The following is a 3,742-nucleotide window of genomic DNA, read 5'->3' as shown; positions in this document are numbered from 1 at the left end:
GACTGGTGGAATGTCACCTTGCTCCTGAACCCCTGGCACCCCAGCACTGTAACAGCCAGAGAAGAATTATTGGGAAAAGATTTGGGTTGAAAAATGAGGCGTAAGATATTAGAAGCACAGACCTAAAGTTTCAGAATTGTAAATTTAGTGAAATAGAAACACGAATCCCAAAGCTTAGGGCCATGTGATTGGAAGAAGGCCTGTCTAAGGACTGTTAGTGGGCTAGGAAAGTTTTTATTGTACCTTCAATATATTTAATTTATGTTTATCGATTTAATTTTTTGTTTATTTTAATTTATTTATTTGAGAGCGACAGACAGACAGAGAAAGAGGCAGAGAGAGAATAGGCACACCAGGGCCTCCAACCACTGCAAACTCCAGACACATGCGCCACCTTGTGAATCTGGCTTACGTGGGTCCTGGGGAATAGAGCCTCGAACCGGGGTCCTTAGGCTTCATAGGCAAGTGCTTAACTGCTAAGCCATCTCTCCAGCCCCTTATTTATTTTATTCTTTTTATCTTCAGCAGTCCTAAGGTCTTGTGCATGCTAAGTGAGCATCCTACACTGAGCAATGTCCACAGCCTCTACATTTACTTACATAAGTATTATATGGTGTTTGTCTTTCAAGTATTTCTTTATTTTCCTTTTTTTGTTTGTTTGTTTTGAAGTAGGGTCTCACTGTATCCCAGGCTGATCTGGAATTCACTCTGTATTCTCAGGGTGGCCTTGCACATATGGCGATCCTCCAACCTCTGCCTCCCAAGTGCCGGGATTAAAGGTGTGTACCATCGCTCCCGGCTTCTTTATTTTCCTTTTTGAGGTAGGGTCTCACTCTAGCCCAGGCTGATCTTGAACTCACAAGAATCTTTTTTGTTTGTTTGTTTTGAGGTAGGTTTTCACTCTAGTCCAAGATGACCTGGAATTCACTATGTAGTCTCAGGGTGGCCTCTAACTCATGGTGATCCTCCTCCCTTTGCCTCCTGAGTGCTGGGATTAAAGGCATGTGCCACCACGACCAGTTTCTTTTTTTTTTTTTTTTTTTGAGGTAGGGTTTTGCTCTAGCCCAGGCTGACCTGGAATTCACTATGTAGTCTCAGGGGGGCCTTGAACTCATGGCAATCCTACCTCTGCTTCCTGAGTGCTGGGATTAAAGGTGTGTACCACCATGCCCAGCCCCAGATCATTTTTTTTTTTTTTTGACACAAGGTCTCATATTCAGTCCAGGCTGGCTTCAGACTCTTTATGTAGCTTAGGTTGGCCTTGAGTTGGAAATCCTCCTGCCTCTGACTCTGAAATGCTGAGATTACAGGTGGAGACAATGCATGCATCATGCAGAAGAGGAAAGAACAAACTAAATACATCTGTTAAGGAATTCCTGAAACTTCATAGTCAGTGTCCGGCCTGCTCAGGTTACTTCTCCACTTTTCCACCCAGAACCTTCCTTGTTTGTCTTTTTCCTTTTTCTTTTTTTTTCCATCTTTCTTTCTTTCTTTTTTTTAAATTTTAAGCCAGTTTAATTTTAAGAGTCTACATAAGGTAGAGAATACAGGCCACATACTATAATTTTATATACACAAAAGAAAGACACAATGATAGTAAAATGTTCCCTATTATGAAGTATGAACCATTATGCAAACTTTAAAAGGGTATTTTCTGTCTCTGTGTTAACGATGTAATCTGATGATTCGCTACCAGTTTAATTTATAAAGTGTCTATGGCATTACAGTGAGACTCTACCAATCTCAAAAAAAAAAAAAAAAAAAATCCCAACAAGAAAAAGTGTCTGTGATGAGATTATCCGTCATCCTCACGCCCCCACACAGGAAGTAGTAGGAGAGCGTCTGTAGGAGGACAGCTTACTGTCCACTCCTCCACTCAGAAGTAGCCCCGTATCTGTCCAGTCCACACTTAGGACTTTTATCTTCATGAGCAGCCAAATCATAGAGAGGAGCCTTGCAACTTCTTGTGTCCTCCAGCTTGACAACATTATCTAAAGAGCCTGAGATCAGCTGCTGTTCATGGGTAGGAGACCGCTTCACTGATGTGACCCAGCCTGTACGTGAGGTCAGGGACAGCGACACCAAAGAACCATCTTTAGTTCGAGGGTCCCACAGTCTGATATGTCTATCTGCGCTTCCAGATACCAGACGCTTACAGAGTGGAGAATAGGAAATATGATTAAACACTTTGTTTCCCGACAAAGTTGACTTAAGACCACCAGACTCAACATCCCACACTCTAATTGTGTGGTCCCAGGATGCACTGCAGATTTCTTCAGCATCTGACCACAGTACTGAGGAAATTGCTTCTGTGTGGCCAGAGAGGGTCACTATGGGAGTCCCTGTCAGCCCCAACTGCTCTGTTTTTTGTTTCTTTCTTGGACGATCTGTAGGTTCCTCCATTTCATCTTCATCTGTCGGGGCTGTAGACCAGATCTTTAGCACCTTATCCCAGGAACCACTGCAAAATTTAGTCCCTGAGCTATCAACAGCTGTGGAGTCCACACTTCCAGCATGCCCCCTGCGGCAGTGCAGGGCTTTCACCTGGTTCCTCTCCACGTTCCACTCCCACAGGAGGATCGTCTGATCCATGTCCTGCAATTGTTGTTATTGACTTTCCTTCCAAGGACCAGATTTGAGAAGTCTTATCATAAGAACCAGTTGAGATCCACTGCTCCGGCTGGGTGTGGTGCATTTCCCCACATATTCTAACTCCACAACCTCTTCCAATGGAATGTTCTCCAGTTCCATGTGCTTGACCAAGGGCATTCGCAGAAACTGGCCCTTGATAAGGAAATCAAACTCCACGTGCTTGTGCGACTCATTTTGGGCCTGCAGTAGTTTAATGATGCTCCTGGGGTCAGAAATTTCAGAGGTGGCAGGAATTGAGAAGGGAACATCATCTACTGTGTATTTCTTGATTTCAGTGTAAAAGCGTGCCTGGAGCTGAACCATGGCAGGGAGGACACTTGAGATTTATCCGCAAAAATGCACGGGTTGGTAGCTCAAAAATTACATGGCGCTGGTGCATGCCGGCAGCTCTCTTCCTCCCCATCTTGCTTTCTTTCTCTCTTAAAGATTTTTTTCCTTTTTACATTAATTTTATTTATTTATTTGCACATGTGTGTGCATGTGCACATGTGTAGGTATATGATGATGTCTTATTTCGGACATCTGTCTTTACATGGGTTCTGAGGAATTGGGTCTGGGCTAGCACGCTGTGCAAGCAAGAACCTTTGGCTGCCCTCTCTTTCCTTCCTTCTGTTCAAGACATGGTCTCACATATTCTAGGCTCACCTCAAATTCCCTGTGTAGCCAAGGATGATCTTGAACTTCTTTTTTATTTTGCATGCATTACGTGTGTGTTGTGTGTGCATATAGGCATGTTTGTATGTGTATGGGTGCCTGTGTGTGTGCAGATGAGTGTGCACATGTATGCACTTGTGTGTGAAGGCTAGAAGTCAACATTAGGGGTCTTCCTTAGTCACCCTTCACCTTATTCTTTGAGATAGGGCTTCTCCTTTTTTTAATTAATTTATTTATTTGAGAGAGAGAGAGAGGCAGATAGAGATAAAGAGAGAATGGACACGCCAGGGCCTCCAGCCACTGCAAATGAACTCCAGACGCATGCGCCCCTTTGTGCATCTGGCTTACGTGGGTCCTGGGGAATCGAATGGGGGTCCTCAAGCTTCGCAGGCAAACACCTTGACTGTTAAGCCATTTCCCTAGCAGGGCCTCTCCT

General features: G+C 44.0%; 1 pseudogene; it reads right to left on the bottom strand.

Annotated features, from left to right (window-relative positions):
• Positions 1–1,808: 1,808 nt before the first annotated feature.
• LOC101602851 lies at positions 1,809–2,955 on the bottom strand (annotated as a pseudogene).
• Between the last annotated feature and the right edge of the window lie 787 nt (positions 2,956–3,742).

This window comes from Jaculus jaculus, chromosome 8 (genome assembly GCF_020740685.1).
Source record: "Jaculus jaculus isolate mJacJac1 chromosome 8, mJacJac1.mat.Y.cur, whole genome shotgun sequence".
Lineage (NCBI taxonomy): Eukaryota > Metazoa > Chordata > Mammalia > Rodentia > Dipodidae > Jaculus > Jaculus jaculus.
The sequence above is the reverse complement of the archived record's forward strand: the minus strand, read 5'-3'. Positions and strand labels throughout refer to the sequence as shown.